The 13976-nt window shown below is 46.1% G+C and overlaps 1 protein-coding gene across 1 annotated transcript in view; it reads right to left on the bottom strand.

The window, feature by feature from the left end:
• SLC7A11 (solute carrier family 7 member 11) overlaps positions 1-13976 on the bottom strand; it is a 418199-nt gene that overhangs the window by 176848 nt on the left and 227375 nt on the right.

The following is a 13976-nucleotide window of genomic DNA, read 5'->3' as shown; positions in this document are numbered from 1 at the left end:
GCAAGGTACTCCTTGAGCATCTGGGCAAACTTAGGATTTCTTGTGGCACTACCCCGCACCTCAGGGGCTGTGGTACGTGAGGGGCTGAGAAAACTGTCCCACATCTTAAAGACTGTTCCCCTACCTCTGGCGGATTGGACTTGTGCCCCTCTCGGCTGTACGCCTTGGTTGTCCACTGATTCCTGACCTATGCCGCTAGCGTTTTGTGAGGGGAATGCTTTGCCTACTTCCGTGACTATGGCCTTCCGGAACTGCTGCATTTTGGCTGACCTCTCCGCCTCGGGAATAAGAGACATAAAGTTCTCCTTGTAGCGTGGGTCTAACAGTGTTACCAACCAGTAATGATTGTCAGCTAAGATGTTCTTAACACGAGGGTCACGAGACAGGCAGCTTACCATAAAGTCAGCCATGTGCGCCAGACTCTTAACAGCCAGTACTTCAGTATCCTGACCAACACGATGACTGAACATGCTGTCCTCCTCCTCCTCCTCCTCCTCCTCCTCATCTACCCTGTCCTCTGGCCAGCCACGCTGAACCGAGGATATGACTGGTGTGCATGTCAGATCCTCAATTTGGCCGGAGAGTTGCTCCATGTCTTCATCCTCCTCCTCATCATAGTCCTCCACTGCACGTTGTGATGAGACGAGGCTGGGCTGTGTGTTATCACCCACACCCACTACTGTTTCTTGCTCCAACTCATCGCGCTCCGCCTGCAATGAATCATGTTTGTTTTTGAGCAGAGACCGTTTTAGAAGGCAGAGACGCGGTATGGTGACGCTAATAATGGCGTCCTCACCACTCACCATCTTGGTGGAGTCCTCAAAGTTTTGGAGGATGGTACATAGGTCGGACATCCATCTACACTCCTCAGGTGTTATGTGTGGAGTTTGACCCATTTCCCGACGGCTTAGGTGATGCAGGTACTCAACAACTGCCCTCTTCTGCTCACATATCCTGACCAACATGTGCAGAGTTGAATTCCAATGCGTGGGGACATCACACACCAGTCTGTGAGCCGGAAGATGCAAACGGCGCTGAAAGCCGGCAAGGCCGGCTGAAGCAGTAGGTGACTTTCGAAAATGTGCAGACAGGCGGCGAACTTTTACCAGCAGATCAGACAGCTCTGGGTATGACTTTATAAACCGCTGAACCACGAGGCTGAGCACATGGGCCATGCATGGAACATGTGTCAGCTGGCCTCGCCTCAAAGCCGCCACCAGGTTCCGGCCATTGTCACACACGACCTTTCCTGGCTTTAGGTTCAGAGGTGTGAGCCAGTGATCTGCCTGCTGTTTCAGAGCTGTCCACACCTCTTCTGCATTGTGGGGTTTGTCACCTATGCAGATTAGCTTCAGCACAGCCTGTTGCCGCTTCGCCAAGGCAGTGCTGCAGTGCTTCCAGCTTGGGACTGGTGTGGAGGGTAAAGTGGATGAGGATGCGCAGGAGGAGGAGGAGGCTGAAGAGCATGACATTCCGGAGCTGTAGAGTGTGGGTGAAACCCTGACTGAGGTAGGGACTGCAAACCTTGGTGTGTGAAGGACGTGTTCCGTCCCTCGCTCAGACTGGGTCCCAGCTTCCACAATATTAACCCAGTGTGCCGTCAACGAGATGTAGCGGCCTTGCCCACAAGCACTTGTCCACGTGTCTGTGGTTAGGTGGATTTTGGCCGAAACAGCGTTGTTCAGGGCACGTGTGATGTTTTGTGACACGTGGTTATGCAATGCGGGGACGGCACACCGGGAGAAATAGTGGCGGCTGGGGACCGAGTAACGTGGGAAAGCTGCCGCCATCAGGTCGCGGAATGCTTCTGTCTCCACCAGCCTAAAAGGCAACATTTCCAGCGCAAGCAGTCGCGAAATGTTAGCATTTAGAACTGTGGCATGTGGGGCGTTGGCAGTGTATTTGCGCCTGCGTTCAAAGGTTTGCTGAATGGATAACTGAACGCTGCGCTGGGACAAGGACGTGCTTGATGATGGTGTTATTTCTGTGTAGGCAACTGCAGGTGCAGGACCGGAGGAGGCTTGTTCGCAGGCAGCATGGACAGGGGATTGGCTTGCATGCACAACAAGCGAAGACGTAGCAGTGACATCAGCAAGCACTGCTCCTCGACTCTGTTGTACTTCCCACAAAGTCGGGTGCTTGGCTGACATGTGCCTGATCGTGCTGGTGGTGGTCAGGCTGCTAGTTTTGGTACTCCTGCTGATGCTGGCACGGCAGGTGTTGCAAATGGCCTTTTTAGAATCATCTGGAGCCAACTTAAAAAACTGCCAGACTCGGGAAGACCTAACATTTGTACAGGCACCTTGTGTCGTGTTGTTGTTCCGGGGAACGGTTGCCTGACTTCTGCCTGGAGCCACCACCCTGCTTCTTACTGCCTGTTGGGATGCCTGTTGGGATGCCTCCCTCCCCCTGTGCACTGCTGTCCTCGCTCTGCATATCCTCCTGCCAGGATGGGTCAGTTACTGGATCATCCACCACGTCGTCTTCCTCTTCTGCACCCTGCTCCTCCTCCTGACTTCCTGACAATTGTGTATCATCATCGTCCACCCCTTGTTGAGACACGTTGCCAACTTCGTGAGAACGTGGCTGCTCAAATATTTGGGCATCTGTACATACGATCTCCTCATGACCCACTTCAACATGAGCTGGCGAGAGGCCAGAATGTGCGAATGGAAACGTGAACAGCTCTTCCGAGTGTCCAAGTGTGGGATCAGTAATGTCCGAGGACGTGTACTCAGCCTTGTAGTAGGAAGGAGGATCAGGTTCTGAAATGTGCGGTGCAGTATCACGGCTACTGACACTTGACCGTGTGGAAGACAGAGTGTTTGTGGTGGTGCCAATCTGACTGGAAGCATTATCCGCTATCCAACTAACAAGCTGTTGACACTGGTCTTGGTTCAAGAGCGGTGTACTGCTGCGGTCCCCAAGAATTTGGGACAGGACGTGCGAGCGAGTAGATGTGGCCCTTTGTTGTGGCGAAATTAGAGCTTGCCCACGACCTCGGCCTCTGCCTGCACCACCATCACGTCCACTTCCTTGTTCGTTGCCAACGCCCTTGCGCATTTTGCAATGCTGTGCTGACGTGTATTCACTAGACTTGTGCGTTATATCCAAGTTTGTGCAAAACGCACACAAGTGCACCTGTACGCTGCCACCGACAGGCACACACATGCGGTTTTTAAATGCAAGCACGGACGCACTAAGAATCTAACAGGTTTTTAGGAGCGACAATTACTGAGAAGTCTGACACTATCAGACACTGCTGACTGACGTGTATTTTTCACTAGACTTGTGCGTTATATAATAGTTTGTGCAAAACGTGCACCTGTACGCTGCCACCGACAGGCACACACGTGCGGTTTTTAAATGCAAGCACGGACGCACTAAGAACCTAACAGGCTTTTAGGAGTGACAATTACTGAGAAGTCTGACACTATCAGACACTGCTGACTGACGTGTATTATTCACTAGACTTGTGCGTTATATAATAGTTTGTGCAAAACGTGCACCTGTACGCTGCCACCGACAGGCACACACGTGCGGTTTTTAAATGCAAGCACGGACGCACTAAGAACCTAACAGGTTTTTAGGAGCAACAATTGCTGAGAAGTCTGACACTATCAGGACTGTTTTAGACTGTGTATGCCAGCCCCAGATATGATGAAGGCTGGTATACGGTCACCACTAGGAATGGCTATATACCCTGCCTGCCTGCCTGCCTGTATACTGCTACAATAGTCCTGACAAGGACTCTTCTGGTCACTAGCCTGTATTACGACCTGGCTATACCCTGCCTGTATACAGCAACAATAGTCCTGAGAAGGACTCTGCTACTGTACTCCGACCTGGCTATACCCTGCCTGCCTGTATACAACTATAATAGTCCTGAGAAGGACTTCTGGTCACACTGTTTGCAGCCCTGCTACGGAAATAACTATAAAGGGCTGCAAACCTTTCCCTGAAGCAGCAACACTCTCCCTGCACTGACTGTCTGGATGGCTGTGAGCAGAGCACAGCGCGCTCGCCGGTATAAAGGCTCGGTCATGCTGTGCAGGCTGGCCAATCACTGCAATTCCACAACTAACAGGGCTGTGGCATTGCAGTGGTCTGCCAGCCAATCCCTGCATGAGGGCTGGCTCTCAAAAGAGCGCCAACATGCAGGGATGAAGACCACGAGTACAGCACGAGTATCGCGAGATTACTCGGTCCCCGCCGAGTAGCCCGAGTACAGTGATACTCGTGCGAGTACCGAGTAGTAACAAGCATACTCGCTCATCACTACTCATGAACCATGTGAAAGGAACTTCTCCAACCTATTCAGGAAGAAAGAACACCACAAGTCCTTTGTCCATTTATTCGCACAAGAGATGCATTTGGGTGTTTCTTGCAATGTATTATTGCATCTTTATTTTTTTACATGGAGTTGAGGCAAAGCTGAGAATTGCAAGCCACAGTCACTTCTCCCTCCCTGCTTAAGTTGATTAAATGGGTTTTTAGTGCCACCAGGGACATAATAACTAATAGTTGCAGCCACCTATCAAATGAAAATGCTGACAGGCTGACTGTTCTCAAAATGAAAAAGGCCCGATTTGGTCCCAACATCTTAAGCCCAGTGGATGACATAAAGCCAATTCAAATGTTTTGTTTTTTTCTTCTGATGTATTTCCATGCACCCATTCCCACCCCAAAAAGGGTATACAGTTCATAGTTTATTTTTTTCCAGCTCCTTCTACTTCTTCTCCTTCACCTCATCAACAGGGCTATCATGCGGCCCTCACTCAAAACTTTTACAAGGCCATCAGGAGACCTTTAGTCATAAATTTTACTTGCCACAGACGTGAGATATATTAAAGTTTTACAGGCCGCATTTACAGCTCTATCCATGCTTAAGTTGAATCTGTGGGTTTTTAATGCCGCTTCGGGCTTCATAACTGATAAGCGGATCTGCATGTCAACTGAAAATGCTTACAGACTGTTCTCTAGATGAAAAATACAGGATTGTCCCCAACTTCTCAACCCCACTGGATGACAGCAGCGTAACATAAGGCCAATTCAAATGTTCTTTTTCTTTCTTGTGAATTCTTACGCATCCCTTCAAACTCAAAAAATGGTATAAAGTTCATGTTTTTTTGTTTTTCTTGTCATCCTCCACCATATCCACAACATGTGGCACTCACTCATAATTTTTAGAGAGCCAGCAGGCCGGCCCCAGTCATTATTTTTAGAGAGTGATCAGGTGGCTCTCACTCAATTTTTAGAGGCCCAGCAGCCGACCTATACTCATAATATTTTGTGGGCCAGTAGCCAGCCCATGGAACTTGTTTTCCATCTGCCACTATTTTTCCTGGTGTGCCATCACTCCCTTACACTAGCATTTGTCCCATAATATCACCCATGTCATCACCCATGCAGTTATTGTTAAAGTCCACTTAACCACCAAAATGTTGACAAGTGCTTCTGGCCATGGATGCAACATTTGCCTGTCGGAACACCAGGTGAACCTAGTGATGGCCAGAACAGAGTCGGTCCCAGAGATGAAACACATAGGCTTTTAGTTCCATCACAGTTTCCCCCACCTCCTACACTAGTTGCTGCACCCCCTTATCCACATCTTTGATTTGTCATCTCCAAGCACATTGTCCATACAAGTTGCAAGCTGTATGCACTGCAGCATTGCCTCAGAGACGCAGCAACAGGCTATAGTAAAACTAACTTCCTTAGATAACAAACAACACACTACTACGAAGTTGTTGAAGGTATGACAGACCAGATAGAAGCATGACTCATGCTGCTTAAGGCTCAGTCACACACAACGACTTACCAGCGATCCCGAAAACAATGCGACCTGATAGGGATCGCTGGTAAGTTGCTGAGAGGTCGCTGGTGAGATGTCACACAGTCAGACCTTACCAATGATGCAGGAACGATACAGGTCGCAGTAGCGACCTGTATAACGATCTCAGCAGTCACTGTGACCCTGTCACACAGTGTCAAACACAGCGATGCGTCCTGCCCAGCAGGACATCGGCTTTGAAGAAAATGGCCTGGACCATTCTACAACGACTAGCGACCTCAAAGCAGGGGCCTGATCGCTGGTAGATGTCACACATAACGAGATCGCTAACCGGATCGCTACTGCGCCACAGAAACCGTGACTCAGCAGCGATCTCGCTAGCGATCTCGTTATGTGTGACGGTGCCTTTAGTCAACAACCAAGCATTGTCATGTGTGATAATGGCTGTAACCTGGTGGCAGCTCTAAAGCTAGGCAAGCTTGCACATGTACCAGACCTGGCTGAAATGCTCAGCTTAGTGGGTCAGCGCTTTCTGAAAATTCACCCAGCTTTGCCTTGAAATGGTAAGCTCCATGTGTGCCCCATTTACGTCCCCCAGCTTTTCCTATTATCCTCACGTTATATACATTTTGGCCAATACTGATTACTGGTTGTTCACCCACACTAGAAGGAGAACATCTCATCTCTCCTTTCTGAGGTGAAGAGGGCTGGTAAAATGATGCAATACCAGAAGGCCATAGTTTATCAATTCGTACAAAAATTTCCCAGCCGACAAAGTTAGTGGTAGATGTCAAATTAACTTGAGCAACCAAAGAGTAGAGATAAGGAAGACATATACCAGGTCCAACAAAGGCAAGGCTACACTATCAATGGTCTGGGGCAATTTTATTAGATCCTCTGAAGTGCAAGGCGCTGACATCCAGGCTAGTCTTATAAGGAGGGAAACGTTTATGAAGATGGTGAAGCAGTACCTAGCAGATCACACCAGTGTCCTCCATCACTCCTCTGTGCTGTACAATTATTGGATATCCAAGTTAGACATGTGGCATAAACTGTCCCTCTTTGCAATAGAAATGCTGGCCTGGCCTGTCGCTCGTGTTTTGTCAGTAGGGTTTTAATTTTTCCAGGGGGCATAATAACTGATCAACTGATAATGCTGACAGGCCAACACTATCCCTTCTCCAGCATTGTTCCTTACACTAAAAGCAGCTATGAGCGGCATTATTAGAGAATAGAATAGATTTTTTTTACTAGCAGCAGCAAGGTCTGTATGACCAGAATCCCTGAATACAGGCCTCTAATACACTTCCCTTCTCGATCAACTTTGCTTACACTAAATGCAGCTAAGAGAGATAGATGTCTTTTTACATAGCAGCAGCAAGGTCTGTAAGGCTACAATCTTTGCCTACAGGCCGATAATACACTATCCTTCCTCCATGAGCTTAACCCTACACTAAAAGCATTTAATGGCAGTATTATTAGAGAATAGAGTGTTTATGTAGCAGCAGCAAGATTTGTAAGGCTAGAATCTCTGGTTACATGCCTCTAATACACTATCCCGTCTTCAGCAGATTACCCTACATTAAATGCATCTAAAGGCTGCGTTACACCAGACAATCTATTGTGCGATAGATCGTCGGGGTCACGGTTATTGTGACGCACATCCGGCATCGCTGGCAATGCCGGCCTGTGTGACACCTCCTAGCGACGCAGTATCGCTCACAAATCGTGAGTCGTGTACTGGTCGCTAGGTTCCATAATATCGTTTAATTTAGTTGTTCATCGTTTCCGTGGTAGCACACACTGCTCCGTGTGACTCCCCGGGAACGATGAACAGCAGCTCACCTGCGTCACGCGGCCGCTGCCGGCTATGTGAAGGAAGGAGGTGGGCGGGATGTTTACGTCCCGCTCATCTCCACCCCTCCGCTTCCATTGGCCGGCGGCTGTGTGACGTTGCTGTGACGCCGAACGTCCCTCCCACTCCAGGAAGTAGACGTTCGCCGCCCACAGTGTGGTCGCACGAGAGGTAAGTACGTGTGATGGGGGGTTACCGACTTTGTGCGACACGGGCAGCGATTTGCCCGTGACGCAAAAAGGACGGGGGCGGGTACGATCGATTGTGAAATTGCACAATCGGTCGTACCGTGTAAAGCAGCCTTAAGAGTGGTATTATTAGAGAACAGACTAGATATTTTTTGGTAGCAACAGCAAGGTCTGTAAGGCTAGAATATCTGCCTAAATGCCTCTAATACACTATCCCAGCAGCTTGTCCTGCACTAAATGCAGCTAAGAGTGGTATTAACCTACCTCCACTTAAAAAGTAAAGTCCATTATGTATCAACATCAGAATCAGGCACTGTTCGACCTAACAGTGAGCCCACAAATTCATATCCAGTGAGGAAGAAAAGAAAACAGGTGGCACTCCCCCTTAGTAAAAAAAAAAACCTTCTTTATTTCATCCAAAAATTAAAATCACAGGTAAGGGATGTGGGAGACGTCTCGGAAGGCGGTTTCATGCACAGCAGCACCTCATCAGGTTCTAACGTCAAGACCCAACAAGGCACTGCTGTGCGCAAAATGGTCACCATAATCTGAGACATCTCCCGCATGCCGCCCCTATGGTTTTAATTTTTGAATAAAATAAAGAATTTTTTTTACTAAGGGTAAGTGCCACCTGTTTTCTTTTCTTCCTTACTGGTTATTAGACAATAGTATAGATATTTTACATAGCAGCAGCAAGTTCTGTAAGGCTAGAATCTCTGCCTACATGTATCTAATACATTATCCTTTCTCTAGCAGCTTGCCCTACACTAAATGCAGCTAAAGGCTGCTTTACACCACACAATCTATCGTGCGATAGATCGTCGGGGTCACGGTTTTTGTGACGCACATCCGGCATCGCTGGCAATGCCGGCCTGTGTGACACCTCCTAGCGACGCAGTATCACTCTCAAATCGTGAGTCGTGTACTGCTCGCTAGGTTCCATAATATCGTTTACTTTAGTTGTTCATCGTTTCCGGGGTAGCACACGCCGCTCCGTGTGACACCCCGGGAACGATGAACAGCAGATCACCTGCGTCACGCGGCCGCAGCCGGCCATGTGAAGGAAGGAGGTGGGCGGGATGTTTACGTCCTGCTCATCTCCGCCCCTCTGCTTCCATTGGCCAGCGGCCGTGTGACATCGCTGTGACGCCGAACGTCCCTCCCACTCCAGGAAGTGGACGTTCGCCGCCCACAGCGAGGTCGCATGAGAGGTAAGGATGTGTGATGGGGGTTACCGACTTTGTGCGCCACAGGCAGCGATTTGCCTGTGACGCAAAAAGGACGGGGGCGGGTTCGATCGATTGTGAAATCGCACAATCGGTCGTACCATGTAAAGCAGCCTTAAGAGTGGTATTATTATGTGATAGAATTTTTTTTTCTAAGGTAGCAGCGATAATGCAGGCGTCACATGAGACGATCTATCGTGCGATGCATCGTTGGGGTCATGGTTCTGTGACGCACATCCGGCATCGTTCAAGACATCGTCTCGTGTGACACCTCCGAGCGACACAGAATTGGTCACAAATCGGGAGTCGAGTACACATCGCTTATTTTTAAAAATTGTTTATTTTTCATGGTGCCGGTTGTTCATCGTACCCGGGGTAGCACACATCGCTACATGTGACACCCCGGGAACGATGAAGACAGCTTACCTGCATCCCGCGGCACCCGCTGGCTATGTGGAAGGAAGGAGGTGGGCGGCATGTTTACGTCCCACTCACATCCGCTTCTATTGTCCGGCGGCTGTGTGACGTCGCTGTGACGCCGAACGTTCCTCCCCCTTCAGGAAGAGGATGTTCGCCGCCCACAGCGAGGTCGCTCTGCAGGTAAGTAGGTATGACGGTGGTTTAACGACTTTGTGCGACACAGGCAGCGATTTGCCCATGACGCATAAACGACGGGGGCGGGTACGATCACTCGTGCAATCGCACGATAGATCATACCGTGTGATACCCGCATAAGGTTTGTAAGGCTACAATCCCTGCCTACATACCTCTGGTACAGTATCCCTTCTACAGAATCTTGACCTACACTAAATGCAGCTAATAGTGGTATTATTAGAGAAAAGAATAGATCTTTTAAGCAGCAAAAGCAAGGTCTGTAAGGTTAGAATCCATGCCCACATGCCTCTAATACACTATTCCTTCTCCAGCAGCTTTCCATACACTAAATGCAGCTAAGAGTGTGCTACTATACACGTGTATGCATAAACTCTAAGGCATATTGTTGAATAGCTATCAATAGAACAACATTTGACAATATTAGTTTAATGTATGGTAGGTCCCTATTTCCTCAAAGAATTCTAATGACTAGTGAGCTCTCACTTTTGGTTTAAATTGGATGAATGCAATCCAATAAAATAAGTGTTTGCAAATGGACCAATGTTACTCAACGAAGCAGTGCAGATCTGTTTTTCTATTCTCAGCTGCATTTGGCATAAGAAAAAAAATCACAGCATGCTAAATAGGAATCCAAAATCATTACAGTGCGAGAAAGAAATCTGATGCCATATGAACTTATCAATGTAGCATCCAATTTTTACGGATACATTACTATTCTGTAAGTTGGGGAATAAAAGGGTCCTGTAAAAGATTAATAGCTGCTGAGTAGAGATGAGTGAATTCGTAGAAGTTTGGGTTCGCCAGGTTCATCCAGCTTTTAGATAAAGTTAAGTTCAGAACCTGGACTTGAAGTGAGGTACATCCTGGTGCCCGAACCCAATTGTAAGTCAATGATTGGGCAGTTCGGCTCTCTGCCCACAATACAGCGAGGCATAAACAGAGGGCAGGAGACTCTATGGTTTTTTTTGGGGTTTTTTTGCATACTACATCCAATAATGCTGATTTTACCTCCAGTGTGAGCCATTCAGAGACTGCAAGCAGATCACATTGTGCTGAAAACCGTGCGTACTCGAGCGCAGTGATTCTCGATTGAATGATTATTAGGGATGATCGAATATCGACGAATAGGTCGCCGCTATGCGAATATTTGATGCGCAATGTAAGTCTAAGGGAAACACGAATAGTTGCTATTCGGCAACAATTCGGGTTTTCCATAGACTTACAATGCGCATCGAATATTCGCAAATAGTCGAATAGCGGCAACCTATTCGTCGAATATGGGCGTAGCCGAATGTTTGAGGTATTCAGTCATCCATATTGATTATGTACCGCATCCAAACTGGGAGCTTAGAAACTGAATTTTTATGAAAATTCTGCATTTGGTATCGACCCCAAACTTTACAGTTTGGGTTCACTCATCTCTACTGCTGAATAAAAAAAAAAGTGGAATGCATAAGTACAGCACACAGATACCAAGTGAGAAAAAAAATCGTCTCACTTTTCTGGCAGAGAATGGAACGGATTATTAAATGCTCATGTGAATCCAGGCTTAAACAGTGAATAATCAGAGCAGGCGATATTACCACAAAAGTCATATAAGGACGATCATAGTGAAATTTAATAGATCATTTATAAAATGAAGAAAATGAAATATGCAGAACTAGCAACACTTTTTACTGCTTAATCTCAAAGACCAGGAAGCAGCTAAATAAATGTAAAAATAACACAAAATTGGTGCTAGATTCTTATTTTAAATAAATACCTGTCATGAATTTTTTCTTTAAAGCTTCATTTACCACAATCCATTCCTCAGCAGCACTCCTATGGTTCGATTTTAATTAAAATGCTTGTTATTCTCGGATATATTATTTCTCTCTGAGCATTATTTTCTGCTTTGTTTGTAACCTGTAATGTAGTCTACATTATTTTTTTGTACAGTACATTTCTTTTATGCTGCTGCCTCCGCAAGGGAACCTCACAGTATGTGATTCCAATGAAAAAATTGATTTGGGACTGCTATCTTCTGTTTTATGATCACGGCTGTTAATAATGTGCATAGGAGTTCATACCTCTTGGCGATGTCTGCATGTTATAATTTATACATGCTATAGCATTGTTATTTTTATTAATGAACATATAAACCCCGCCGAAGGGACCTCCAAACCATATTTTTCAAAAGCTGATTGCGTGTGCGTTACATTTCAGATGCATCTTCCGCTGCTACAGTATCTCTCAATACTAGTATGTCATTTAAATGGACAGCGGCATATCATTATATAGTGGATGGCTGCTATTGAGAGAATGAAAGCAAAGGGGAAATGAATGCTTAGTGGAAGAACAGAAGAGCAATTTCCAGTACGGCAGCGAGTCCTTCTACACTGATAGCTGCATTCCCAAACACTTTCTTCAATCCTTGAAAAAAGTCATGGAGAATTGGAAGTTATTGATAATTTTACCTTTGATGTTGTTGGAATGATTTAGATAGATTGCAGCCTATATTCATGCTAAGTTTCCATTCGCGAGCTTATAATGTATATATTTCTTAGGCGAAGATAATTCAAGGATATGTACAAAAAGACACAAATTGTTTCTTTGAAGATCTGAAATAGCTCCTAACTTGGATGAAAGGCTTTGAATCCATTGGGCTGAATTTTTATCACTGGCTTTAAGTACATAACCTATCCCAAAACACAACATAGTGAGTGCTTTCTTTAGTGGTCTAACAGTACATTGGTTTTATTGGTGTAAAATAGATTATACATCTGATTGCTATTTTAAGGCTTTTTTACACGCAGCGACATCGCTAGCGGTGTAGCTCGTGAAAGCACCCGCCCCCGTTGTTTGTGCATCATGGGCAAATCGCTGCCCGTGGCGCACAATATCGCTATGCCCCGTCACATGTACTTACCTTCCAAGCAACGTCGCTGTGGCCAGCGAACAGCCTCTTTTCTAAGGGAGCGGTTTGTGCGGTGTCACAGCGACGTCACACAGCAGGCGTCCAATAGAAGCAGAGGGGTGGAGAGCAGCCGCTGGAAAGACACACCCACCTTGTTGCCGAAGGACGCAGGTACGGTGTTGTTCGTCATTCCTGGGGTGTCACACTTAGCGATGTGTGCTGCCTCAGGAACGACGAACAACCTGCATCCAGCACCAGCAACGACATTTGGGAAATGGACGACGTGTCAACAATCAACAATTTGGTTAGTATTTTACATCGTTAGCGGTTGCTCGTAGGTGTCACACGCAACAACGTCGCTAACGAGGCCGGATGTGCGTCACGAATTCCGTGACCCCGACGACATATAGTTAGTGATGTTGTTGCGTGTAAAGCCACCTTTAGTGCATTAACTTGTGGTTTGAGATGCAGAAAACAGAGCAAGTGAAATGGCCCAAAATTACAGAGAAATAATGAACAACGATACCAAATAAGAAACAAATTAAAAAAAAGTACATGAAATTTTTAGTTTGGATCAAGTTGGGTTTGTCAACCATGCTATTGGCCGGTTTACACTGGAAAATAATAGGGAACAAGCATTCTGAGGACCACTCATTTCCTGATTTTCAACCTGTCAAAAAAGGTGGGCAATCTCCTGATGAATGAACAAAATATTATTTTCTACGGTGAAATTATATATCATACAATATGCTGCGGAGAACCTGATTTTCTGTACACACAAAATTATCATATTTCGGGTTTGCTGACATCTGTGTATAAATACAAATATATTTGTTCTTCTGCAACTTTTTCCTCAGCAGAAATTGCATCATGCTGCGTATGGCCGTGTACAGTCATATGAAAAAGTTTGGGCACCCCTATTAATGTTAACCTTTTTTCTTTGTAACAATTTGGGTTTTTGCAACAGCTATTTCAGTTTCATATATCTAATAACTGATGGACTGAGTAATATTTCTGGATTGAAATGAGGTTTATTGTACTAACAGAAAATGTGCAATCTGCATTTAAACAAAATTTGACCGGTGCAAAAGTATGGCCACCCTTATCAATTTCTTGATTTGAACACTCCTAACTACTTTTTACTGACTTAATGAAGCACTAAATTGGTTTTGTAACCTCATTGAGCTTTGCACTTCATAGACAGGTGTATCCAATCATGAGAAAAGGTATTTAAGGTGGCCACTTGCAAGTTGTTCTCCTATTTGAATCTCCTATGAAGAGTGGCATCATGGGGTCTTCAAAACAACTCTCAAATGATCTGAAAACAAAGATTATTCAACATAGTTGTTCAGGGGAAGGATACAAAAAGTTGTCTCAGAGATTTAAACTGTCAGTTTCCACT

Source organism: Anomaloglossus baeobatrachus, chromosome 1 (genome assembly GCF_048569485.1).
Source record: "Anomaloglossus baeobatrachus isolate aAnoBae1 chromosome 1, aAnoBae1.hap1, whole genome shotgun sequence".
NCBI lineage: Eukaryota > Metazoa > Chordata > Amphibia > Anura > Aromobatidae > Anomaloglossus > Anomaloglossus baeobatrachus.
Note: the sequence above shows the minus strand (reverse complement) of the source record. Positions and strands in the feature narration are given on the sequence as shown.